This window comes from Ovis canadensis, chromosome 22, assembly GCF_042477335.2.
Source record: "Ovis canadensis isolate MfBH-ARS-UI-01 breed Bighorn chromosome 22, ARS-UI_OviCan_v2, whole genome shotgun sequence".
Classification (NCBI taxonomy): Eukaryota; Metazoa; Chordata; class Mammalia; order Artiodactyla; family Bovidae; genus Ovis; species Ovis canadensis.
In genome coordinates, this window is record NC_091266.1 from 66,327,587 (window position 1) to 66,353,821 (window position 26,235).

Below are 26,235 nucleotides of genomic sequence, written 5' to 3' on the forward strand. Positions count from 1 at the left end.
CTCTCCTGGCAGAGGGGCTGTGAGCCCAGCGCGGCCTCGGGTCAGCTCCGACCGGCCTGCGGGTGGCTCGCCTGCCCCCAGGGCTCAGGGACCCTGGGAAGCTGCCCCAGGGGCAGCCCCGCGGGCTTGTCCGTGCCCGTCTGGGCTCGAGGGCGGGGAGGGTGATGTTGTGCAGGGCAGCAGGGTGCTGGCAGGTGCCTGTATTTCCAGCCACTTGGTGCTGGAAGAGCACGAGGCGGCCCTGTGGCCTGTGCCACCCCCTTTAGGGACAGCGTCTGCCTCTGGTCCCCGTGTGGGGACAGGTGTTCAGGCTCCGAGAGGCCTGCCCCCAGCCTAGCCCGGCCTCTTGCCGCCTGTGTCCGGCCCGGTGGTCATTTCTGCACGTTGGGCCTCTGCGGAGGCCTGTGGGGTATGGCCGTCCCTGCTCGGGCCTGCGTCCCTGGGGAGGGGGCTCAGGACCCTGTGGCCCTCCTGGAGGGGCTGCTCTGGGGTCCACCTGGGCTGGGCCAGAGGCCTGAGACCCCCGCTCCGAGCCCCTGTCCCGCCTTCAGGGGCTTCGGGGCAGTGTCCGCATGGGTGGTGGAGAGCTGGGCAGGGGTGCTCTGGCCCCGCGGTGAGCCCTGTCGTGGGGGGCAGCCCTGGCTCCAGCCGTCAGCGCTGCCAGCACCCTCGTGGGCTCCTTCCACAGTGTCGCTGGGGCCGCCGCCCCGGGAGACCGCCAGGCAGGGCCGGGAGGCCCACCGTCCCGGTTTGCCTGCTGGCGCCCCGGGCACTCTCCCCTGCTGCGTCTCTTCTGCTCAGGGCTTAGCTGGGGCGTCTTGGGGGCACACGCCCGGTCCAGGGCAGGGCTGTCTGCCCCACGCCACAGGGCAGAATGTGACGTGTGGTGGCTGTGCTGGAATTTGCGGTGATGTGGGCTTTCCCTTCAGTTGGATTCACTCTGTTGAGAATGGCATCTGTCCGGGTAGCCAGCAAGTCTGTGGGGACGGCTGCTCAGCTGCTCTGCTTTTGTTTCTCCTCCATCCCTGTCACAGTTTGCAGACCTGTTGTGACTTCCTGTTTTTGCTGAGGCGCGGTTGCTTCCCTCCCGGCCGCTTGCAGGGTGAGCGGCCCAGGCAGGGGGGCAGCAGGCCGGCGGGGACGGGGTCGTGGTTATCAGTGCAGCTGGCAGGGCGTGGGCGTGTGGCGGGAGCTGGCCAGCGGGGCGGACGCAGGGCTGTCTCAGTAGAGCAGGTGGCGGCTTGCCTCGGTGGCCGAGCACCAGCCCCCAGGACCTCGGCCTTTCGCGCGTGGCCCTGGGGACACTGGCTGCTGGGGACACGGGGCAGGGGGTGCGGGTGGCCCGGGGCTCCCGAGCCTTGGGGCCAGCTTCCACCGAGCTCAGGTATGCGCTGGTACCCACACTGCAGAGGCTCGTGTTTGAGGGCGGTGAGCGCAGCTGCCCACCCAGGGGAGCTCACTGGGCACCCTGCAGGTGGGCCCCGCCCCCAGGGCCTGAGCCTGGAGGCGGTGCCCCAGGCCCCTCCCCACCTCGCACTCCCACCAGCCCAGCCCCAAAGCTCCTACGGGCCTCTCTAAACTGGCAGCCTCCCTCGAGCTGCCCCTGGCCCGACACACCCCATGCCTGCCCCTCCCGTCTTGGTTGATGGAGCAGGGGTCTGTGGCCGGGAGAGGTGGGGCAGGTGGGGCTTGGGGGGGCAGGGTCTGGGAGGGGTGTTCTGGGAGTGGGCGGAGTGTTTGGAGGAGGTGCTGGGGGTCCCGAGGCCTGGGGTCCGGGAGGCTCTAGAAGCCCGCAGGTCCACCAGCACACGGCCTCTGGGGCCGGTGCGTCCCCTGGGCATCGCCCTCTGGGGCCGGGCTCCCGACCCCCTTGGCTTACAGGGCAGAGGGTGCGCTGACCCGGATCCCCTGGCTCACGGCTTGTGTGCGGTCCCAGGCTGCCCCGGCTGCTGAGTGCAAGCCGGAGACCATCAGGGACCTCGGCAGTGACTCGCTCGGGCGACGCCCCAACACAGAGACCACGGAGCGTCTCCTGGGCCGGGACGCAGGGCCGGGTGCTGAAGGCTCTGGGACACGCGAGTCAGCCGGCGAGCTCAGGCAGGGTGGCCGCTGGGGCCGTCGCAGGCGGCAGCAGTGCAGGAAGCGGGGAGCCAGGCCTGCTGGGGAGGCCGCGTGGCCCGTGTGGGCTGGCCTGGCCTGCATGGGCGGTGAGCTGGAAGCCGGCGCTGCAGGACGGTAACGGTCTGTGCACCTGATCACGCTGGGCCCCGGGGCCCTGCAGGGGATGCGCGGGGGCCAGACCTCGGTGTGGACAGTCGGCTCCCTCCTCTAGGGAGCTGCCTGTGACCCGTCTGCCTGTTTAACAACTGATAAGAGTCGGTGCGGAAGGGGAGGACGCGGGGACTCAGGCCCAGGAGGGTGCGCGCTCTGGCCGCTCGGGGGTGCCGCTGGAGACTGCCGGCCCTTGGAGGTGCGCCAGGTGCAGGGGTCTGTCCGGAGGGCTGCCCGAGGAGCCCAGGGTGGCAAAGTGGAAGCATCGGCGTGTGACCTCTCCACTGAGAAAGTTGAGAATTGGTCCTAGCTTCCAGGGGGAAGTTGACGTCTGTGTGCCGTGATGATCCTGAGAGTTTGTTTTTCATAAGGACAGTCCCGTGGCAAGCCCTGGAGTTCCCCGAAGCGCCTCCTCTGCTTTCTGCAGGGCGCTGCCTTTGAGCCGCTGGCCCAGACGGACCCCGGGGAGACCTCAGTGTTTTGGGCAGCTGCTGCGCCACAGACCTGTGCTGTGGACACAAAACGAGGTTCTGACCGTTAGTAAGAGAATGGAGCCCTGACTGCTGGGCGGAGCCCGCCTGGCGGGGCCGTGGAGCTGCGCCCCTGTGCTGGGTCTGCTTCTCTGGAACGGGCTGGGCGGGCGCAGTGCCCCGTCCAGAGCCTGGCTGCGTGTCCGTCCGTGTGTCCTGGCGAGTAGAGCTTGGGTGGAGGCACCTCCAGGGCAGTCCTGCCTGTTGCAGACGGGCTGCTGAGTCCCTGGGCCTGGCCCTGAGCTTCTGGACTGTTCGAGGCAGGGCTGGTCCCGGGTGGCACGTCCCCGCAGCCCAGCGCCCTCTGTTGGCCGAGTTCTGGGCTCCCTGCAAGATCCAGCCCCGCTCGCCCCGGCCGAGGCTCTTCCTGTCCTCGTGGGGTCCCCACTCCCGGGAAATGCCAGGGCCCAAGGCTGCGTGACCGCGCAGGGAGCAGGCACTCAGCATCCCCAATGCTGGGCCTCTCCTTGCTGCCCCTTCAGCCCCAGCCTGGCACCCTCGGGCCCCCGAGTGGCCTGTCCTCCTCTCAGGGTCCCTGGTAAGGACCTGGTGAGGTGCTGCTGAGCCAGAGCGGGTGGTGAGGTCCCTCCTGGCTCCGCAGGAAACCCGCTCAGCACGCCTGGGGCGCTGTGCTCTGGCCTTTGTGCTTGCTGTCGGGCAGGCGGCGTGGTGGCTCCCTCCCGCGTGGCCCCTTAGGCCTGGACCCCCATCCGGTCTCGCCCCCGGCTGCGGCCCACGTGTTGTGAAGGTTTCCCACAGTGGAGGGCCGGTCGTTCCGCGGGGAGGTCTGCGCTGGCTGCGCTCGTTAGCTGTTATCATCGTCTGCGGAGAACACTCCAGCGTTCCCACCTGGAGAATCCCATGGACAAAGCGCTGGACGGGCTATAGCCCATGGGGGTCGCGAAGAGTCAGACTCGACTAACTCACACATTATCATGTGAACGTTGAGACAGACTTCAGACGCTGTGAGTTCCGTTCTTCCTGCGCCTGCCGCTCAGCGTTTTCGAGTGTTCTCCAGGCTGAGCAGCCGCCACACTGCCCTGCCCTCGGGGCACCGTCGGCGGTCACTCCCCGCCCCCGCACCCCAGACCCTGGCCTCCGCTGGTCCACCCCGTGTCTGTGGATCGGCCTGTTCTGGACGCGTCCTGCACGTGGCTTCGGACTCCTGATCTGACTCCTGTTTGTCACCCTGTGGTCAGGGCTCATTCACGCTGTGCGTGTAGCAGAGCCTGCCCTGTCCACGACCGAGCACCGCCTCCTAGAAGCGCAGGCCGCACTGCGTCCATCCAGCAGCTGACGGACGTTTGGCTTTTGTGAACCATGTGGCTGTGAACATTTGTGTGTAAGGTTTTGTGTGAACATGTTTTAGACTCCCTTGGGTATGTATCCAGGCGTGGAATTGCTGAGTCATAGGATAGCTGTGTATAACTTCTCGAGGAACTGCCAGACTGTTTCCCGGAGTGTCTGCACCATTTTGAATTCCCACCAGCATCGCACAAGGGTTCCGGTTTTTCCACATCCAGAAACAACACTTGTTATTATTCGTCTGTTTGAGTCTAGCCGCCCTGCTGGGCGTGCAGTGCATTGATCTGCGTTTCCCTGACAACTGACGATCCTGAATGTCCCTCCTCCCGCTGCCATGCGCTTCTTGGGTGTTTGTTTATTTGTTCGCCTGCTTTGGAAAAGCATTTATTTAAATTTTCTCTAATTGTTGAACTTTTCTGTGTACATCCTGGGGTAGATTCTTGTCGTACAGATGATTGCGAGTGTTTTCTCTCGTTCTCTGCGCTGTCTTTCACATCCTTGACTGTCTTTTTGAAGCCCTCGCGTTCCAAACATGGATGGAGTCCAGTGTGCTTGTTTTTTCTTTGGTTGTGCTTCAGATGTCACGTCTGAGAAGCCGTCGCCAACCCTTCTGCACTGCCAGGGGGAGTGTGAACTGGTCCTGCCACTGTGGGGAACAGCATGGAGATTCCTTACGCATGAGACGCAGAGCCGCCGCGGGTCTTGCAGGCCCACTCCTGGGCACGTACCTGGAAAAGACAAGAGCTGATTCAGGCAGAGGCCTGTGCCCCGGTGTCACTCACAGCGGTAGTGTTCCCAACAACCCCGACACGGAGGCAGCCTGCGTGTCCACAGGCAGACGGGTGGAGAAGGAAGCCGTGGTGCGCACCTGCATGGGATGCCGCTCAGCTGTGAGCAGGGGCGAGCGAGTCCCCCTGGCAGCAGCACGGATGGGCCTGAAGAGCAGCCCAGCGAGATGAGCCAGAGGAGCACGCACGCCACTCACGTGTGGGCCCTACAGCATGGGACGGGCGGCCCCGTCTATGGCACAGAAACAGACTCACAGAGACAGACGAAAGAAAACAAAGCTCTAGGCTACAAAGGGGCCGGGGGGGGGGTGCGGTGGTAACGTGGGAATTCGGGATTGGCAGGCGCGCACTGCCGAATACAAGGCTTCCCAGGGGCTCAGCGGCGAAGAGCCCGCCTGCAGTGCCCGAGACGCAGGAGATGCGGGTTCCATCCCTGGGTCGGGAAGACACCCTGGAGGAGGGCATGCAACCCACCCCAGTGTTCTCGCCTGGAGAGTCCCATGGACAGAGCAGCCTGCTGGGCTACAGTTCCTGGGGTTGCAGAGTCAGACACGACTGAGGGACTTGAGTGTGCGCTGCAGAATATAAAACGAGTAAGACAAGGCCCTGCTGTGCAGCTCAGTGCGCTCTCTTCAGCAGCTTCTTATGACCTGTAGTGGAAAAGACCTGAAAAAGAACGTGTGCGCACAGACATACACACGCACGCACACACACGCGCACGCACGCACACGCATGCACACACGTGTGCACACACGTGTGCACACACGTGCTCACATGCACACATGCGGGCACACACGCATGCACACGCGCAGACACACGCACGCGTGCACACGTGCACACATGCTCACGCGCTCACACACGCGCACGCACACTCACACACGCACGTGCACGCGCTCACGCACACACACACATGCACACACGTGGACACACACGCACACACACATGTGCGCACACCCGCACACACGCACATGCATGCACTCACACGTGCACGCACACACGTGCACACGCGCGCGCTCACACACATGCGCTGACACATATACACACACATGCGCGCGCACACACGCACACACACACGCACACACGGGCTTCCCTGGTGGCTCAGATCGCTGGGTCATGTCCGACTCTTTGTGATCCCACAGTCTATACAACCCATGGAATTCTCCAGGCCAGAACACTGGAGTGGGCAGCCTTTCCCTGCTGCAGGGGATCTTCCCAACCCAGGGATCAAACCTGGGTCTCCCGCACTGGTGGATTCTTTACCATCTGAGCCACAAGGGAAGCCTAGACGGTGGAGAGTCTGCCTGAAATGCAGGAGGCCTCCAGGTTCAGCCCTTGGGTCCGGAGGATCCCCTATCGAAGGGAATGACTACCCACTTCAGCATTTTTGCCTGGAGAGTTCCATAGACAGAGGAGCCTGGCAGGATACAGTCCATGGGGTTGCAAAGAGTTGGACATGACTGAGCGATTAACATACACACACGCACACTCACATGTGACTGGGCCGTTTTGCTGTGCACCTGAGACATTGTCAGTCAGCTATACTTGAGTTTAAAAAATACAGGGAAGACAGAGGGAGAAAGAGCAGAGAGAACAGAGCCCATTGCCAGTCCAAGGCCATGAAGGTTTATTCCTGTCTTTCTTCTGAATAGTTTTAGCTCTTCCATGCAGATTATAGATTCACCTTGCCGTAGGTGGCTCAGACAGTGAAGGATCCGCCTGCAACGCAGGAGACCTGGGTTGGATCCCTGGGTCGGGAAGATCCCCTGCAGGAGGGCATGGCAACCCACTCCAGTCTTCTCGCCTAGAGAATCCCATGGACGGAGGAGCCTGGCGGGGCTGCAAAGAGTGGGACGTGACTGTGCACACGCAGCGCGCAGTTCCCAGATTCATCCTGACTTCGATGTTGTGCCTGGTGTGAGCTGGGGCGGCGCCCTCGTTCTTGGGTGTGTGCATGTCTCGCTGCCCTGCACTGTTTGTTGGAAAGACTGTTCTCCCCGTTGAACCGCCTTGCTGGTTCAGTGTAGTTACCCACCTTAGCGGACCGTAGACATGTAGACTTTCTCCTGGCCTCTCATTTCCGTCTCTTTATCTCTCATCCGTCCGCGTGCTAGGACCAGAGGGTCTTGGCGACTGCAGTTAGTGGGGAGTTTTGAAATAGGAGGTGTGTGTCCTCCAGCTTCTTCTTTTTCAAGTTTCTTACGTCTGCCCCGGGTCTCTGCGTTTCCACGTGAACTCTGGGCTTTGCCTGTCACCCCCAGCTGGCATTCTGATGGTGGCTGCTGGCTCTGACTTCGGGTCCCCTTCCTGCATGAAGAGCTTCGGGCAGTTTTCCTCTGCGCCCAGCCCCGGGCAGGTGGCCCTCCCTGCAGTTTGCTGGCTGCGCCCGCTGCTTGAATGAATGTGAGCAGGGCCCCCTGCACACTCTGGCTCCCCGGGCCCCACGCTGGCAGCTCCGAGCCCCTGAGGGCCGTCACGGGCTCCCTTCTTGGTGGGCTCCCTCTCTGGCACAGGCAGGCACAGGCAGGCACAGTGTGTCTAGGGTCATCCGAGTCAACCCCAGGGGAGTCTGTCCAGCCTCCTGGTGGCCTGAGGAGCCCTCCGACCTGGAGGAGCCACGCGGCCGGCTCTGGGGGCTGCCCCTGCGTCCGGCCCTGGTCCCCGAGTGTGGACACTCTCCGCCTCGGGGGGTTTCCTGGAGCCCGTGAGGACCAGAGGCGGCCTCGAGCCCCGCTGCTGTTGCCCTGCATCCCAGGAGAGAAGCGGCTTCTCGCAGCCAGGCGGGTCTGGCGCCATCAGTGTGAGCAGGGGCTTGATGCGAGTCCTTGGGGAACGGCTTCCTGTGGGACGCACCGACCCTGCGTGCCCCACCCGCCTGCCCTGGCCTCTCTCCCTCAGGCTGCTGGTGGCCGGCCCCCTGCTACCACTCAGACACCTCGCGGCTAAAGGTCAAGGTCACGGCTCCCAGCATGGAGTAGCTTTGGGAGGACCCGAGAGAGTCTCAGCTCTGGGGCTGGCTGGAGTGCTGGGGTGGCTCTCGCCGACCACACTCCAGACCCTGCCTGGGTGGGAAGAGGCCTGCCTTGGCCTGAGTGGTTGGCCTGGCGTCCACGCCTAGCACTCGGGCCCCTTAGGGCTCCACGGAGACGCTTCCATCCCCACAGAGCCTGGGCCGTGTCCTGGGCTCCGTCTGAGGCGAGCACCAGGCCCTCCCGAGGCAGAGGCCGTTCCAGAAGTGGCGTGGCCGAGCTGACCTGGGTCTGAGCCCCGCTGTCAGTGGCAGGGGACCACGGCCGGTTACCCACCCTCAGCCCCGGGCGCAGGCGCCGGAGGCAGAGCTGGTCTTGCTTGTCTGAGCGGAAAGGGAAGTTTAACAAGCAGGCGGCTCCCCTGGGCCGATCCACCCTCGAGCTGCTGTGGGGCAGAAGGCGGGGCAGCGGGCCTGCCCGGGGGCCTGGGGCAGCGGGTCCTGGGGCAGCGGGTCCTGGGGCAGCGGGTCCTGCAGCCTTGCCGAGGTGGGCGTGGGCAGGCCTCTTCTGCTCAGCGCTGGGGTGGGGCCCGGGAGCCGCGGGGGCCCTGGCTGGCTGGGGTGCTGTCACCCTGAGGCTGCGTGACCCCCGCTGGGCATGCCGGCCGGTAGGTCTTCACACGCCCCGTGTGAAATTCTGGTCACTATGAACAGCAATACTTTGGCCTAAAATATTCTTTTCCAGCAGCTTGTCATTAGCAGCCTAAAAACAGGCGTTTTAGTCTCAAGCAGAAAAGGAAAAGCTATTAATAGAGTGAAGGGCAGGAAAGCCTGGCGTGCTGCAGCCCGTGGGGTCGCGGAGTCAGATGCGGCTTACTGACGGGACAAGAGCGTCGGCCGAGGGAAGGCTGTTCGTGGCTCCTTGCCCGCGGCCGCACCCGAGCTGGCGACCCTGGGCGAGTGCAGGGCTGGATGCTCGGGGCCGGGGCCGTCAGGGCCTGCAGGGCCCGAGCGCGGAGCTGCCCGCCTGTCTCCTCTGCCCCCCGAGCCGCCTGACACCGGTCTGCGTCAGGACACGGCGTGTTTGTGACTGCTTTGCTGGAGATGCTTACACATGGGCCTTGCTGGATGTTTACGGCTCTGAGGTGGAGACCACGTGGGCGTGTGTATAGGCTTGACACGTCTGTACGTGGACAGGCGTTGTCGTGACATAAACTGCCTTCCGTTTACTGCTCCTCCGCAGACACTGGCTTTTAGAAGCACAGGAGCAGTGAGTGCTGCGGTCTCTGCTGACTTTAAGGAGGGCGTTGGGCACGCAGGGCCCCCCTTCCTGAGTCCGAACTGCAGGGAGCAGCTGCTGGCCAGGGCCTCATGGACACTGCCCTGGGTTCAGATGCGGCCCAGGGACTGTCGCTAAGCAGTGGGGTCTTGGACGTTTGCTCAGGCCGCTGACCCGGAAGGAAGAGGGAGGCGCCCGTGCGGGTCAGGGTCTCTAGGCACAGCGAGGCCTCGCGGGACTGGCCTTGTGCCCGGGGCCCTCTCGGGACCGCCACAGATGCGGCCCCCAGCCCCACACCCCACGCCTCTGGGCCCTCCGGTTCTCGAGCCCGAGACGCCTCCCTGCGTGTCAAGGCATCGGCAGCTGTTGCTGGCTTAGACGCCATGGGAGGGACTTGGGTTCATCTCACCGTGTGTGCTGGCCAGCCTGGGTGGTCTGCCTCCCACCCTTGAGGCAGAGGGCAGAGACACCCAGGTCAGAAGGGGATGAGGGGTGGGGTCCCCTAGGAAAGGGGGTGCCCCGCGGGGCCGTCCTGGCTGCTGTGCGTGGCTCCTCTGAGGCCCGCCAAGGCTGACCCGCTGCCGGCCGCCCTGGGCCTGTCTCTGCTATGAGGGCACCCACCTGCGGGCTGGCCTGTGGGGCTGGCACCGTGCTGCCCATGTGAGTGCTGGGGAGGCCCTCAGAGGCTCACCGGGAGGTTTCCAAGCTCTTCACACCTGGCAGTGCCGTTGTTGGCCAGGGGGCCCAAGCCACCAGGGCCGTCCGAGGCGGTCGGTGTCCCCTCGCCCCTGGAACCCACGGAGATGGAGCTGTGGGGTGGAGGCTCCCTGGCCCTGCATGGGTGGGACTGAAGCAGGGCTGGGGACGCGGGGGCATCTCGGACCCCCAGCCACGATGATGGGGGCCTGCGTCCTTGCGGCCTTTGCATGCTTTCTCTCTGGGCCTCCTTTGGCCGTCGGAGCAGAGGTGATGGGGCCGTAGGTTCAGGGGTGACGGGGGCCGTCGGAACAGGGGTGACGGGGCCGTAGATTCAGGGGTGATGGGGGCCGTAGGTTCGGGGTGACAGGGGCCGTCAGAGCAGGGGTAACAGGCCGTCGGAGCAGGGGTAACGGGGCTGTGGTCTGAATTGGGAGCCCGGGCAGGACCAGGCAGGAGCTCGGTCAGAGTCCGGGCCGTGACACCCCGGGCCCAGGGCTGGTCTCGGGCTTGGACCTGGTACCAGGGTCTCCTCACTGCCTCCCGGGCAGCCCCTGACCCCTGGCCCTGGACCAGGCTTCTAGTTCTGGGGCTCCCACTGGGGAGTGGCCCGGGACCCCCTGTGAGGCCTGAAGTCAGGCTGTCCCTGCAGGGGTGGCTCTGTCTTTCCTGGCGGATGAGGGCTCTCTGGTGCGGATGCTGGCTTTGCATTTACGACAGAAATTAAACAGGGGTGTGTTCGTGCCGGCGAGCGTTGCAGGAAGGCTCGGGTGTCGTGTGTGAGTGCGTGTGTGTAAAGCGTGCACAGGCAGGGGAAGCGGCGAAGACGCCCCGGCTGAGAGGGTCGTCACCGCACCCTGTGTGGCGAGTGACCTTGAGATCAAAGGCCTTCTTTTCTCAGCGCTGCGCCTGAAAAGCAAAGTGTGAGGGGGTGTCCCTCGAAAGAGGCCACAGAGAAAGGAGCAGAAAGAGGGCGATGAGCCCAGACCCCCGGCACGCGGGCTGGCGTGTGGCGTCGCCGTGACTGCTGCTCGGGCCTGACCCTTGGGGTCCAAGTGCCCAGTCCTCGTCACTCCGTGTTTCGGGAGGCAAGGACGTCCGTCCTCTCGGAGCTCGCCAGCCAGGGTCCCCAGCACAGGCTCGCAGAGCCCGTCTCGAGAGCCGGCGGGCCAGCCGGGCACAGGTGCAGGGCCCCCGCTGCCCCTGCGGGCTCCTCTGCTGTGCAGCACGCCCTTTCAGCCGGCGCCCTGAAGCCGGTGAGCTGCAGGCATGGAAGCCCCCGCAGCAAAGAGACCCAGCGCCGCCAAAACAAGGGATGAATGAAAAAGTAAGAGCAACACGGGGCGGCTGACGGAGTCCGCAGTGGACGGGCAGCGTGCGGAGGGCACAGTGGGCTCCTGGGGGCCCCGCGCAGCGGGCGGGGGGGCGGCTCCCCTAGAGACCCTCGCGGCGCCCTTGGGGCTGAGCCCTGTGGCGTGTGTTGCTGTGTGCCCACCGTGTGCCCGGCCCTGCGTGGCCCGGGGGACGGTGCCAGAGGACGAGCCATGCTTGGAGGCCCAGCTGGCCCTACTCTGTGGTAGGGCGTGGACACCCCAACCCCGAGGCGTGCCCTGCAGCCTCGGCCGAGTGTCACACGTCCCCACACGTTCGTGTCATGTGGTGCCTGTTTGAAGACTTATTTTCATTCCAAATCTGAGCATTTAAGAAGTGAGCTAGACTTTTCTTTAGGCACCTTTCACCTCTCCGTCCTCGGCACCCAGCCTGCTGGTGTGGACAACACGCACAGTGTTTGGGGTCTGCCATGATCTGAGCCCCCCCTCGCAGATGGCTGGACTTGAGAGCTGGATGGGGGTGCGGTCCAGACTCTCCACATACCTGCGTGCAGCTCTGCCTCCTGGCTGCGAGGCTCTGAGTCTGGGCTGTGTCATGGAGGAGACTTCAGCAGGATCTTGGGGAAGGGACGAGGTGGTCACTGGCCTCGCAGGCAGCGGGGCCCCGTCGCCCCGGCCGGCCACTGGGAGCAGTCTCGGCATGCCTGTCATCTGCCCACCTGCAGGGACCCCCTGGGTTCCCCAAGGGCCCTGTGAAAAGGGAAACATCTTTAAGGTGTTAATTTATTCAAATGTGTTCAAATAACTTTGAAAAAATTAATGAAAGGGATAGTTTTCTAGCAAAATGTACGTGAGCACGCTGAGCCTAGAGAAGAGAGAAAAGCGGAACCGGCCAGTCGTTTGAGCCGAGAGATCAGCGGGCTTGTGAGGGCCTGGCCCCAGGAGGGGGCATGTCCTGGAGTGGGCCCCGTTGGACGCTCCGGGGGCCCTGCCTGCGGTTCCCCTGAGCCGCCGCAAGGCCCCAGGGCCGCGGAGGCAGCACCAGCCGCTGCAGGTGGGCCTTTCTGCCCGGCCGCGGGATGGCTCTGGGGGGAACGCTGGTCAGCAGCGGGTCAGGACGGTGAGACCCAGAAAGGTAGGGCTAGGCAATCGAGCTTATGGGAGTTAATAGTTTTATGAAATTACTGTATTTGTTTTAGTTGGAGGAAAATTATAGTATTGTGGTTTTTGCGATACATCAGCATGATTGGCCACAGGGGCACATGTGTCCCCCATCCTGAACCCCCCTCCCACCTCCCTCCCATCCCATCCCTCGGATCGTCCCAGAGCACCCGCCTTGTGTGCCCAGCTTCAGTCAAACTTGCACTGATTGTGTATTTCACGCACGGAGATACACGTTCCAATGCCATTCTCTCAAACCACCCCACCCTCGCCCTCTCCCAGAGTCCAAAGGTCTGTTTACATCTGTGTCTCTCTTGCTGTCTCGCATACAGGGTCATCACTGCCATCTTCCTAAATTCCATATATATGCGTTAGTATACTGTATTGGTGTTTTCCTTTCTGGCTTACTTCACTCTGTATAATAGGCTCCAGTTTCATCCATCTCATTAGAACTGATTCAGATGTATTTTTGTTAATGGCTGAGTAATACTCCATTGTGTATCTGTACCACAGCTTGCTTATCCATTCGTCTGCTGATGGACATCTAGGTTGCTTCCATGTCCTGGCTATTATAAACAGTGCTGCGATGAACACTGGGGTACACGTGTCTCTTTCAATTCTCGTTTCCTCGGTGTGTATGCCCGGCAGTGGGACTGCTGGGTCATAAGGCAGTTCTATTTCCAGTTTTTTAAGGAATCTGCACACTGTTCTCCATACAGTGTAAGAGGGTTCCCTTTTCTCCACATAGAGTTAGTAATTTATCAGTAGGAAATCCCTTACTGGGTCATCTCCATAGATGCTAAAGTATATTTGATAAAGTTCAGCATCTCTTGACAAAATTGAAACCAGTAGCTCGATCCTTAATACGATTTTAAAACTTGGAAATCAGACATCTCCATTAGATCCAGGGGTAAGGCAAAGACATCTGATGCGAGCGTGATTGTCTGGGGCTTCCCAGGCGGCGCTGGTGGTAGAGTTCCCCTGCAGTGCAGCGGGCACAAGGGCTGTGGGCTTGACGCCCGGGTCGGGAAGATCCCCTGGAGGAGTGAAGGGCAGCCCACTTCGGGGTTCTTGCCTGGAGAGTCCGTGGACAGAGGAGCCTGGTGGGCTACAGTCCGTGGGGTCTGAAGAGATGAGCATGAATGAACACCCACACCCGCACCCGCACCCGCACCCACGATCGTTTGACACGTTCGAGAAGCGCTGGCTCGTCTCGTCGGCAGGTTGGCCGAGAGGAGCGTAGCTGCTGCGCTGTTAGAGGCCACACCGACCCGCGGCTGGAAGCGCTGGAGCGTCTCCTGAGAGCCCACGGCGCGCGGCGAAGGCGCTCAGTAGTGCGCTCAATGCGTTCTTATACATCCAGACAGGAAACACCCAGGAATGAACTGTCACGCAGGGGGCTGACCCCGGCAGGAACTGATGCCGTGATGCTGACCCCTGTCCCCGGTAAGCTGGTGCCGGCGTCTCCCCACCGTCCCACCCTGCCCTGCTGGTCACCGGGTGCCCCCCACTCCCGGGGGCATCCACGTGTCGTGTCTGAGTTTCTGCTGGTTTTCCCGTTTGTTCGTTGGTTCAGCTGTTCTTCAGCGTGGACTCACAGACTTTCATCCTGTTCCTGGGTTGCAGCCGTCACTGTCGTACAGAGGGGCACCGGTGAGCGGCGCTGGCCAGGGGGCGCCTTGCAGCTGGCTCCGCGTTCACACCCATCCTGCTGTTTTCTGAGCGCTTCCTGACTTTGGGCCCGACATGGTGCTCCCGGGAGCTCATCTTGGACTTTCCCTGCCCAGCCCTGGAGTTGGCCAGTTCTCCAGAGTCTGGCTCTTTCCTTGGAGACAGGGCCTGGGTGCTTATTCCTGGGGGTGTCACCGGAGACTTCCTGTCACAGACAAGCCTGCCTGGAAGGCCCCCCAGGGCCCCCGGTCTTGTCTAGACCGCCTGCCAGCCGGTCAGGCCAGCTGGCCTGCTTGCAGGGGCCCGGGGCCACCCCTGGGTGGGCACGTCTGCCCCTAGACCAGCAGCACTGCTGGCAGGCCTCCAGGTAGGGCACCACAGGGGCATCCGGGACCGCTCTGAGAGGGGTGGCGGGGCCCTCGGCCGCTGGTGCAGGGGCCGCCCACCGGGGACGCAGGCACGTGGAGCCGCTGTCGGGAGGCGTCAGGTGGCCACAGCTCGCACGGCCGTGTTGTGGACTCGCACGCTGCCAGGAGAGTCGAGGGGTGGAGGGTGGGGAGAGCCGTGACCCTGTGGGGTGAGCTGCCAGCGCCCCTGCTGCTGTGGCTGTCCTGCCCCACGAGCAGGCGTCCAGTGCTGACTCTGTACAGCTGGAAACGCGTGCGACGCGCAGTGTTAGTTACGTCTCCGAGAAGCTGGGGACGCGGTCAGGGGGGCGCAAAGACCCAGAAAGACCCAGAAGTGCACGCGAACTTGCCCTCCGAGCCGGGGGGCTCTATGGTGTCCGCGGCGGCCCGGCGGCCCGTGAAGAACAGAGCTGAGTCAGACCTACGGCCGTCCCCACACCCGAGAGCGTCGCTGGGGCGGGGCAGCTTCACCTCCTGCACCGAGTTCTCAGGAAGGGCCCAGGAAACCACTGTGGAGGGTCCCCACCGTGCGCTCGCTGGGCAGGGCGCTGAGTCCGCACCCTGAGCAGATGAGACACAGGAAAGTACCAAGGAAGTGAGAGGAGGCGAAAGTCGCTCAGTCGTGTCTGCCTTTGCGACCCCAGGGATTTTACAGTCCATGGGATTCTCCAGGCCAGAACGCTGGAGTGGGTAGCCTTTCCCTTCTCCAGGGGATCTTCCCGACCCAGGGATTGAACCAGGGTCTCCTGCATTGCAGGAGGATTCTTAACCAACTGAGCCATCAGGGAAAGTACTAAAGTGAGTCTTTAAAAAATCCAGGCATAGAGAAGACCTTTCTGAGTGGCACGCACACACCAGTACATGCTGGTGCACACGGACTGGTGCACACACACACTCGTGTACACACACCTGTGCACACACACACCCATGCGCGCACACGCACAGCATCCACAGCCGTCTGCGCAAAGGTCAGTCTGTCGGTCCTGCCCGTGTTGGGCTGTCTGCCCTGCTCCAGCCTCGCTCTAGGCTCTGGGGAGGAGCTGGTGAACAGGGCAGAGCAGACAGCCCGCGTGCCCGAGCAGCTTGCCTTCCAGCCGGCATCTGACTGGTGTTCACGTTCAGAGCGTTTGCTTCCACTTAAGGCAGCCGCGCGAGGTGACTGCTCGGCTTGCTGTGCTTCTCGCAGTTGCGCCCGCTCCCCGGGCCCTGCCGCCTGCCCCAAGGCCCGCTGACCGTCCCCCGTCGTTACTTCAGTGCCTGATGATTGATGACACGTTGTTAATTTTCTCTAAATGCAAAGCTTATTGGGATGTGGATTATACTCCCAGCTTGTCTGTCCTCACACGATAGCCTAGTGCTCAGAGACAGCATCTGGAAAACGCTTCTGTGACGCCTGGTGAGAGCCCAGCCACTCCTCCTCGCGTTTGCTCCCCTCACGTGAGGTCCAGATGAGGCTTTGCATGCAGACCGTTGTGAAGACCACTTTCGTCAGTGCTGATAGGGAGGTCTGTCCTGGAAGTTCAGAAGTGTGTCTGGCAGCCCCATGAGAGCAACAGGCTTTTCAAACAATTTTAATTAACCCTCGAGCTTTCCATTTCAAGCAAATCTTTATGAATTTTGTGAAACAAGGGAAGCTTAGTTAATAAAGATTGAAATTTTATTGCCAAAAACAGTATATGTGAATTCATGACATATATTTGCAAAAATTAATGTAGATCCCAAGTGATATGTGTATGTTTTGAAGATTCTTTTCAACACTGGACATCCAGAAATGTCTGATGAACTCTGGTCACGCAATAAACAGTTAGATTCGGACACCGCGTCTTTTTCTTTCAGCTTGTTATTGACACTCTGAGGTTAAAAGCAATTTGAGTTTTACTTAGTTCAGTTTAGTTCAGTTGCTGAGTTGTGTCTGACTCTTTGCAACCCCGTGGACTACAGCACGCCAAGCTTCCCTGTCCATCACCAACTCCCGGAGTTAACTCAAACTCACGTCCATTGAGTCGGTGACGCCATCCAACCAGCTCATCCTCTGTTGTCCCCTTCTCCTCCCACCCTCAATCTTTCCCAGCATCAGGGTCTTTTCCAATGAGTCAGTTCTTCGCATCAGGTGGACAAAGGACTAGAGTTTCAGCCTCAGCATCAGTCCTTCCAATGAACATCCAGGGCTGATCTCCTGTAGGATGGACTGGTTGGATCACCTTGCAGTCCAGGGGACTCTCAAGAGTCTTCTCCAAGACCACAGTTCAAAAGCATCAATTCTTTGGCGCTCAGCTTTCTTTACGGTCCAACTCTCACATCCACACATGACCACTGGAAAAACCATAGTTTTGACTAGATGGACCTTTGTTGGCAAAGTAATGTCTCTGCTTTTGAATATGCTGTCTATGTTAGTCATTAGCTTTTCTTACAAGGAGCAAGTGTCTTTTAATCTCATGGGTGCAGTGATTTTGGAGCCCCAAAAAATAAAGTCTGACACCATTTCCATTGTTTCCTCATCTATTTCCCATGAAGTGATGGGACCAGATGCCATGATCTTCGTTTTCTGAATGTTGAGCTTTAAGCCAACTTTTTCACTCTCCTCTTTCACTTTCATCGAGAGGTTTTTTAGCTCCTCTTCACTTTCTGCCATAAAGGTGGTGTCATCTGCATATCTGAGGTTATTGATATTTCTCCTGGCAGTCTTGATTCCAGCTTGTGCTTCTTCCAGCCCAGCGTTTCTCATGATGTACTCTGAATATAAGTTAAATAAACAGGATGACAATATACAGCCTTGATGTACTCCAAATTGAGAAATTTGGAACCAGTCCATTGTTCCGTGTTCGGTTCTAACTGTTGCTTCTTGACCTGTATACAATTTCTCAGGAGGCAGGTCAGGTGGTCTGGTATTCCCATCTCTCTCGGAATTTTCCACAGTTTGTTGTGATCCACACAAAGGCTTTGGCAGAGTCAATGAAGCAGAAGTAGATGTTTTTCTGGAATTCTCTTGCTTTTTCGATGATGCAGTGGATGTTGGCAATTTGATCTCTGGTTCCTCTGCCTTTTCTAAAACCAGCTTGAACATCTGGAAGTTCTCAGCTGACGTAATGTTGAAGCCTGGCTTGGAGGATTTGAGCATTACTTTGCTAGCGTGTGGGATGAGTGCAATTGTGTGGTAGTTTGAGCATTCTTTGGTGTTGCCTTTCTTTGGGACTGGAATGAAAACTGACCTTTTCTAGTCCTGTGGCCCCTGCTGAGTTTTCCAAATTTGCTGGCATATTGAGTGCAGCACTTTCATAGCATCATCTTTTAGGGTTTGAAATAGCTCAGCTGAGTTTTACTTAAATGTCTTATTTGAAGAGGCTGACTTAGGATAGTCTTGGAAAGGCTCCTCCTTGGTGAGCCCCTTTTGCACCCTTGTGGGGAGCCGTGGCAGCCTGGCCCCCTGGGACCCAGGGCAGCAGGATGCCCCCTGAGCCACTGGCCACGGGCACGAGGGTGGGGAGTGGTGTCACTGGGCGGGGGGTCCCTCCAGATTCTGTTCATAGACTCTGACTGGTGCCCCGCGCTTCCGGGCAGTGTCGCTGGCTGCAGGGGGAGACTGGGGGAGAGGGAGGCCCCCTGGGGCTCCTCAGACCCCGCCCCATGCATCTTGGGTGTTTGCATTTCACGCTCCTGCACGTCCTTGTCTTTCTGAGTGCCAACATCCTTGGTTTCCCCCACTCCAGAGCACTAACAGCGAACCGGAGGCTCCAGCCGGACCACCCGGAAGGGCAGTAACAGAGGAGCGGGGTGTGGACGCGGGACTGAGGGAGGCTGGCTGGCTCAGCTCTCGGGACATCGGGGGGAACTCACACGCCGGTGCCCACGACCTCGGGTGCACACGGGCGTCCCCTCTCCCTCTCAGCCAGGCGGGGTCGAGGGGCTCGCTGCTCTGCTGAGGGTGGCCGCGTGGGGACCTGGGTCGTTTCCTGGGTCCGTGGAGGCGCGTCAGCCCAGCTGAGTCTGCCTGAGCGCTGCTCTCCGCAGACGGCGCGGCGCTGGTGGGCACTGAGCTCGTCGTGGGTGTGGCGCACATGGGCCCATGAGGACAGGCTGGTTCCCGCCTAGGTTGCCCCTGGGGCTGGCCGGGTCCTGGTGGATGTGGACTGAGGGGGCTGTGCTCCCCTCTGAATTAAAGGGGGCTCTGAAGGTGGCTTCCGTCCAGTGCACCTGAAGCTGCAGGCTCGGGGGCAGGGCAGGCAGGCTGCCTGCTTTCCCGTCTAGAAGCCTCGCAGCCAAGCGACGATGACGAGTGCAGAGCGCGACTCGGGGGCTCGGGCCCGTGGACCGGCGCCGGCGCCGTCTCCATGCGACCCGGGCCGTTTCTCTCCAGCACGTCCGCCGCAGAAGCCATCTGCTCCTGTGGGCGGTTTCCGCGGTAACTCGCGAGGGGGTCTCGGGCTCACTGCCGCTGTCTGGGCTCTTCCGTGAGAAGGCCGCTGGTCCCCCTGCCGCTCAAGGCCTGCACGTCTCTTCAGGACTGCCTGACGCCTGCCTGCCTGCCTGGCTGCGGCCTGTGGACGGCGCCTGCTCTCCGCCTGAGTGTTGGTGCTTCTCCCTGACCCCTGGTCCCTCTGCAGACGCCTTCCCTGTGAGCTCCCCGGGCTCAGAGCAGGTGGGCCGCACAGGCAGGAGTGAGCCGGCGCCCTCTGCAGACCCACTGCCGGCGGGGGCCGGACGCTCAGGTGAGTAACCGCACCCAGTCGTGTGCAGCCAGCGCGAAAGGGAAAGACCGCGCCGTCCACTTCCTCAGCAGACCACAGCGGGCATGTATTTACTTCTAGGCTTTTTCCTGCAGAAATCCGTTTATTTGAAATTCTGAAAGTTGTGTTTACACTGGCAAGGAGCGATCGAGAGTGAACTTGAGCCCGTGGCTTGCGGGGGCCTCCACCATCGGCCGCCAGAGCGGCCCTCCCCGCAGCTCCGCCCGTGCCTGCACGCAGGTCCTGTTGGGGGGCCTCTGCGTTCTGTTCCTGTGCTGACCTCCAGGTGGCCGTCCAAGGGAGTGGACACCGTGCCTCCTGCCCGCTCCTGGATGGGGGACTTCAGGAAAACAGCTCTCCCTGCCCCGCGGCCACCGCCTGCCCCGCGAGGCTCCGCACTGGCCGATCTCTGCCCCTCTACTTGCCCTTGGCCGTGTGCACAGCCCCGGCGCAGCAGCAGGGTGCCGACTGGGGAGGGGGCCCGGGCTGCAGTCCCTCCCTCTGAGGACCTGCCCTGCTGTGCTGGTCACGGTGGACGGAGCTCTGGGTTTGTAGGGTTTGCGTTCTGTTTGCAGGGTGAAGGGTGGGCTCAGGGTTGGGGGATGGATGTTTCTAGCACCTAGTCCCGGGGGGCTTGGGGGCCCCCCAGGGCAGCCTCCTCCTCCTGCCCCTCCATGCCACCTAGCCCCAAGCCTGCACTGCACGACGTGGACACCTGCCTCGCACTCTGCTGGTCAGCATTGTGCATGTTGGGGCTTTAGCTCGGACCTTCCGCATTGCTTCTAAGAGCTGTGTCAGCTGTTGAGATCATGGGGCCCCCTCGACGGGTCCAAGTCCCACTCTTGCTGCCTGGAGTGCACGCTGTCAGCTCTCTCAGCCCAGGGCCTGGGAGAGGCCCGGCCAGAAGGCGGACCACACTCCCCAGTCGATCTCAGAGGTCCTGTCTCTGCGGGCAGGGCAGCGGTCCTGGCATGTGTCCTGGATGCCCGGCGGCTCTCCGCCCCCCTCCGTCCTTCTCCGTCCCCCCCCCAGCTCTCCTCTCTCTCTGGTTCCTGGGTAGCCGTCAAGCTCCTGACTGGGAGACAAGGGTGGGCTCTCAGGCCTTCAGGGGCTCTGGGGCCGTTCCCCGGGCGAGCTCTGCAGGGTGGGCAGCGAGCGGCTGAGATGTCGAGGTTTCTGGGTTATTTTAGTTGTGCGGACGTTTGCTGAAAGTCAGCAGTCTGGCCTCAGCATCTGTTTTGAGATTAGACTCAATATTGAACTTGCATCAAAAGCAGAAACTAGAACCTCAAACTAAATAGGAGGGGAGCCCTTCGTACCCCTCAGGGGCTGGTCGTGCCCGCGGCAGAGCAGGCCCGTGCTCACACTCGGCTGCGGTGCCAGGCAGGGCCCCCGACCTTGTGCCCGTCCCTGGCTCCGTGGCACGGGGCCCCTCCAGCCCCAGACTCCGCCGCTGCACGTCGGTAGGTGGGCTTCCCTGGGGGGTGTGCAAGGGGTCCGCAGGGAGCACGGGGGGCACTGGTCCCCTGCTGGCCTCTGGACGCCGCAGGGAGTGGGACCCGGCGGAGGGCCCCTGCTGGGGCAGGGTGCAGCCTGTCGCCCGCCGCCCGGGGAGGTGTGCAGAGGTCTGGACGGCAGGCCCTGCGAGGGTGGGTTGGCAGCAGGGGTCAGGGGGCTGGGGGGGCAGGCGGTGGGGGACTGGCCCAGCACGGGGGTGCGGCTGCAAGGAGGGTCTCCCAAGGCCGTGGAGGAGCCGGAGAGCCGCGGGGCCTGTGGGAGTCTCTGGTGAGAGTGTGACGGTGGGGTGTGGAAGGGTCGCTCTGGAGCGAGCTGCTGGGAAGACAGTCTCTGGGGAGGGCAACCGGGGGTCAGGTGGCCTCCAGGTGACCTCGGGGAGGACAGAGGCTTGCTAAGGCGAGGGGCCCTGCGGGGCTGGGGCTAGGTCACTGGAGGCCACGCCTTCTCCTGGGTGGGGGTTGGGCAGCAGTCCTGGAGGGGCAGGGCCCTCTGCGGGCTCGTGGAAAAGAGTGGGAGAGGCCGCTGTCTGCGAGCAGAGTTGTCCGGGGGGTCGGGTGGCAGGAAGCAGAGGGCAGTGCTTGATTGCTGGGGCTGGTGAGGGGCCCTGTTGGGTTCTGACTGATTTCTTTGGGAACAACACCGTGATTTGGGGAAAGCACAGATTGTTTTCCAGGCCTGCGTTTGGAGCTGGACGGGGGGAAGCCTGGTGCTTAGGGCTGCTCACTGCCGCTGTTTCCCCGCACACTGGAGGCCGGGCCGCCGTCCCCCGTGAGGATGATGCAGGGAGAGATGGCCTCCCGTGCTCGGGAGCCCTGCAGGCCGGGCCGCTGGAGATGGGGAAGCCCGGCCCGCACGCCGGGGACACAGCCTCGTCCTCGCCAGGCCTCAGGCTCCTGGCTGGGCCCCCCACCAGCCAGCAGTGGGCACGCGTGTGGGGGGCAGTGGGATTCTGTCTCGGCCGCGGGCAGCCTCGTGTGGGCCTGGAGGTCTGTCTGCCGAGTGCCGAGTGCCCCCGGGCACTGTGGCTCCGGCTGTGGGCAGGGCAGGGGACGGGGCCCACGAGGCACTTGGGGCTCAGGCTCCCTCGCAGGGGGGCCGGGGACAAGGGGAGGGTGGGGCCCTTGGCCTCCGGGGTCGGCCGCTTTCCAGGCTCCGTCTTCCCCGGGCACACTGCTGGCGCCCACCCTGCCAGCAGGGCTGGGGGGCTGGTGCTGGCGGTGGTGGTGAGGGGCGTGGAGACGCCCCCCAGCCCAGCTCCGCCTCCTCACCCTGATCCCTGCCTGCCGCGCCTGCGCATGTGTGTGTGTGAGAGCCAGCCCTGCCTCTGTGTGTGTGTGTGTGTGTGTGAGAGAGAGAGAGAGAGCCAGCCCTGCCTGTGTGTGTGTGTGTGTGTGTGAGCCAGCCCTGCCTCTGCCTCTGTGTGTGTGTGTGTGTGTGTGTGTGTGTGAGAGCAAGCCCTGCCTCTGTGTGTGTGTGTGTGATCCAGCCCTGCCTGTGTGTGTGTGAGCCAGCCCTGCCTCTGTGTGTGTGTGTGTGTGTGTGTGTGTGAGAGAGAGAGAGAGAGAGAGCCAGCCCTGCCTGTGTGTGTGTGTGTGTGTGTGAGAGCCAGCCCTGCCTCTGTGTGTGTGTGTGTGTGTGTGAGAGAGAGAGAGAGAGAGAGCCAGCCCTGCCTGTGTGTGTGTGTGTGTGTGTGTGAGCCAGCCCTGCCTCTGCCTCTGTGTGTGTGTGTGTGTGTGTGTGTGAGAGCAAGCCCTGCCTCTGTGTGTGTGTGTGTGATCCAGCCCTGCCTGTGTGTGTGTGAGCCAGCCCTGCCTCTGTGTGTGTGTGTGTGTGTGTGTGTGTGAGAGAGAGAGAGAGAGAGAGCCAGCCCTGCCCATGCTGGGGGCCTTGGGGGACCCTCGCCAGGGCCAGGGTCCCACGGAGCTTGGGGGGCGCTGTGACGCCCGGCACCACTCGGGCTGGCTCCCTTACGTTTGCCAGTGAGAAGGAGAGGAGAAGCTGGGAAGATTCCGAGTGTGTTTATGTTGCAGGGGCCCTATTTTTAGACTTCAGTTATTCTGGACTTGAGTTTTACATTTTTCAGAAGTCTCCTGAGACGCAGAATTAGTGTGTCTGATGGAGGCAGGGTGCTCTGCTTCGCTGCCCCGTGACCCGGCCGTCTTTCCTCCTGCCTCCCGTCTCCCGCTCCGCCCCCGCTGCTGAGGCTCGAGGGCAGCATGCTCTGTCCCCCAGCCTGGATTGAGGGGCCCCCCGGCTGGAGAGGCCTCCCCACACCGTGGTGTCCTCCTCCCGTGGGGATCCCGCGGCTCCGGGCCTTGGGCTGGGTCAGCTCAATGCCGTGGCCCACCCAGAGGTTCTGGGGACAGCAGATCTGCCTGCCTGCTTCGAGCAGAGAGGAATTCTGCTTGAAAAGAAGGAAAGCAAACTGCTTCACAGCGGAAGTCATAGAAAGGACCTCAGAGACTGTCAGCTTCAACCCTTTGCTTTTTCTTTTAAACTCTTTCCCAGCGTTTTATGATAAAAGTTCCGAGAACAGCGTCGAGTCGAGAGAATTTCATCATTAGCGCTTGCTTGTCACCCGTCTAGACGCTGTCCCGACCGAGGCACCAGGCTTCTACCGCGTTCGTCTGCCTGCTCACCTGTTGGCCGTTCTCGTCTTCTGCGCGTTTCACAGCCGATTGCAGCTGTCAAGGGGTGGGGGCGGTTTAGTTGATCAGTCGTGTCCGACTCTTTGCGGCCCGGTGGACTGTAGCCCGCCAGGCTCCTCCGTCCATGGGATTCTCCAGGCAAGAATACTGGAGTGGGTAGCCACTTCCTCCTCCAGGGGACCTTCCCCACCCAGGGATCAAACCCGGGTCTCCTGCATTGCAGGCAGATTCTTTACCAACTGAGCCGGGAGGGAAGCCACCCTCTCAGTACTTCAGTAGGAATGTCAGTGGCTAGAGTTCATTATTGGTTTAGTTCTTTCTCTGAGACAAAATTTATGTGCAGTGAGATGTACACGTTTAGGCATGCATTTGCAGAGTTTTCACGAATGCTTATGTTAACCCAAACTGTTATCGTAATATAGAACCCGACCATCAGCCCGGAAGGCTCCCCTTCCGTTTCCCTGGCTGGCCCCCACCAGGCCCCGGGCTCCGATTGACTGCTTGCAGAGAGTTCTGCCTGTCCTAGGACGTCCTGTCGGGGGTCCGACCTGTGTCCCTGCTCTGTCGGCCTCAGCCCGTCGGGGAGGGTCTTGATGTTGGCTGAAGGTCCTTCCCCGTCTCGGCAGGCAGGCGCCCTGCCCAGGGCCCCGAGTGCCGCAGTGGCCCTGGCCGGTCGGACCGTGTGGAAACGGCCATCGAGCCCTCGTCCCCGGCGCTGGCAGGCAGAGTCTGAGCCACTGGACCACCAGCCAAGTGCCGCTCGAGCCCCCGGAGTCCTCACCCGGGGCCCCTGCACCACCCTCAGCCTCTGTGCCCTGAGAAGTCTTTGCCCACCACCTAGTCGTGAAGACGGACGTGTCGCTTCTTTCAGGAGCTCCTCGGTTTCCCGTCTGCGTCTCAGGGCTCCGTCCTTAGGTGAGTTTGTGTGCGAGGTGAGCTGGGGTCGCGGGGTGCGGTCCACCCCCTCCTGTTGCGATTTTGTTTCCCCGGGCATCGCTTTGGCACCTTTGTTGAAAATCACTGTCCCTGTGGCTCTTTCTGGACCCTATCCTGCCCCATTGGTCTGCCCAGTGAGGTTTGCCCCAGGGCCACCTGTCTTGGTGGCTGTGGCCTGTCACCGTGGTGCCTGGGGAGGGCCTCCCAGTGTTGCTCTCACTGTGGCGTTCCAGGCCCGCTGCGCCTCCGGGCGCGTCTTGGAGTCAGTTTGTCAGCTTCTGCAGATTGTCTGCTGAGATACCGGCCAGTGTCGTGCTGGGTCCAGGGGCCAGTGTGGGGAGAGCTGACGTTTCAGCGATTTCATGGCTTTGCTTTCGGACGAGGCATCACTTCCTTTATTTAGGTCTTTTGTTTTTCCCACAGCATTTTGTGGTTTCCAGTGTAGAGGCGTGGCGTGGCTTTTGTTAAATGTATTCCTGTGTACTTTGCATTTTTTGGACGCTGCAGTAAATGGTATTTTTAAACGTTTCATTTTCCAGTTTGCTGCTGTTAAATAGAAATGCAAATGAGGCTTGTGTATTAATCTGATGTCCCATGACTTTGCTAAACTGTAGCTGTTCTGGGAGGTCAGGACTCTGTGTCAGCATCTGCAGGCTGTCCGTCCCGCTCCCTGCCTCCCTGCCCGCTCAGGACCGGCTGCGCCACGGCAATCAGGTAGTGAGTGTGGGCCGCTGCGCCTCTCTTTTAGGCAGAGCGTTGACTAGCTCGTCAGTAACGATGGTGGCAGCTGGAGGCTGTCTTTCCTCTTTTTTTCAGTTGTCTTTTATCAAACTGAAGAGGCTTCTATTTCTTACTTTGCCAAGAGGTTGTTTGTTTGTTTGTTTAGCCATGAAAGAATGTTGGATGCTGCTGAATGCTTTTTCTGCGTGTACTGAAATGATCCTGGTCTTTCTTTTTTGTCTGTGAATTTGGTGGATGACGTCAGGTTTCAAATGTTAAACCAAACGATTGCATTCCTGGGCTGCTTGGTCAAGTCGTGCTCTTTCTACGTGTTTCTGCATTTGGTCTCTGTGTGCATCACAAGAGGCGCTGGCCTGTGACTGTCCTCTTCTGCCGCTGGTCCGCCACTCTCTTCCTCTGCCATCCTCCTCCCCTCCCTCCTCCCCTCCCTCCTCCCCTCCCTCCTCCCCTCCCTCCTCCCCTCCCTCCTCCTCCCTCTTCCCCCTCCCCTCCCTCCTCCCCTCCCTCCTCTCCCTCCTCCTTTTCCTCTTCCTCCTCCCCTTCCTCCTCCTCTTCCTCCTCCTCTCCCTCCCTCCTCCCCTCCCTCCTCCTCTTCCTCCTCCTCTCCTTCCCTCCTCCCCTCCCTCCTCCTCTTCCTCCTCCTCTCCCTCCCTCCTCCCCTCCCTCCTCCTCTCCCTCCTCCTCTTCCTCCTCCTCTCCCTCCCTACTCCCCTCTCTCCTCCTCTTCCTCCTCCTCTCCCTCCCTCCTCCCCTCCCTCTTCCCCTCCCTCCTCCCCTCCCTCCTCCCCTCCCTCCTCCTCTCCCTCCTCCTCTTCCTCTCCCTCCTCCCCTTCCTCCTCCTCTCCCTCTCCCTCTGCCTCTCCCGCTTCCGCTCCCGCTCCTGCTTCTGCTTCCGCTTCCGTGAATGGCTTTGGGTGCTGGCATCGTGTTCGCTTCTTAGAAGAAATTGGAACGTGTTCTCTGTGTTTTCAGAGAGCTGAGTGAGCGGGGAGTGCTTCTTCCTTAAGTGATCAGTGGAGCTCACTAGTGCAGCCATCTGTGTTTTTGGTGCACATCCAGTCTCTTTAATAGATAGAAGTTATTGTTTCTTCCCGAGTTGCCTATTTTTCAGGCATTTGTTGGTGCAGTGTTCAGGCGCCCCTGTCGTTCCGCGCGCGTCTGTGCTGACAGCCCCTCCTGGCTCTGGCCCTGGTCCTCTGTGTCCTTCTCCTCCTGCCCCTCTGCCCCTCCTGACCCTGGCGCTGACCCTCTGACCCTCTGTGCC

At 61.4% G+C, this 26,235-nt stretch overlaps 1 protein-coding gene across 4 annotated transcripts in view; it reads left to right on the forward strand.

Moving 5' to 3' along the window:
- Positions 1–26,235, forward strand: part of INPP5A (inositol polyphosphate-5-phosphatase A) — a 152,332-nt gene that overhangs the window by 8,125 nt on the left and 117,972 nt on the right. The window contains exon 1 of one of the 4 annotated variants that reach the window (XM_069567812.1): positions 24,180–24,209. The exons of 2 other annotated variants lie outside the window; for them this stretch is intronic. The gene's annotated coding sequence lies outside the window, so the exon portion shown is untranslated. Of the gene's footprint in view, positions 1–24,179; positions 24,210–24,872; positions 24,945–26,235 lie in introns of those variants that run through there. One more of the 4 variants, XM_069567813.1, reaches the window with a different exon arrangement.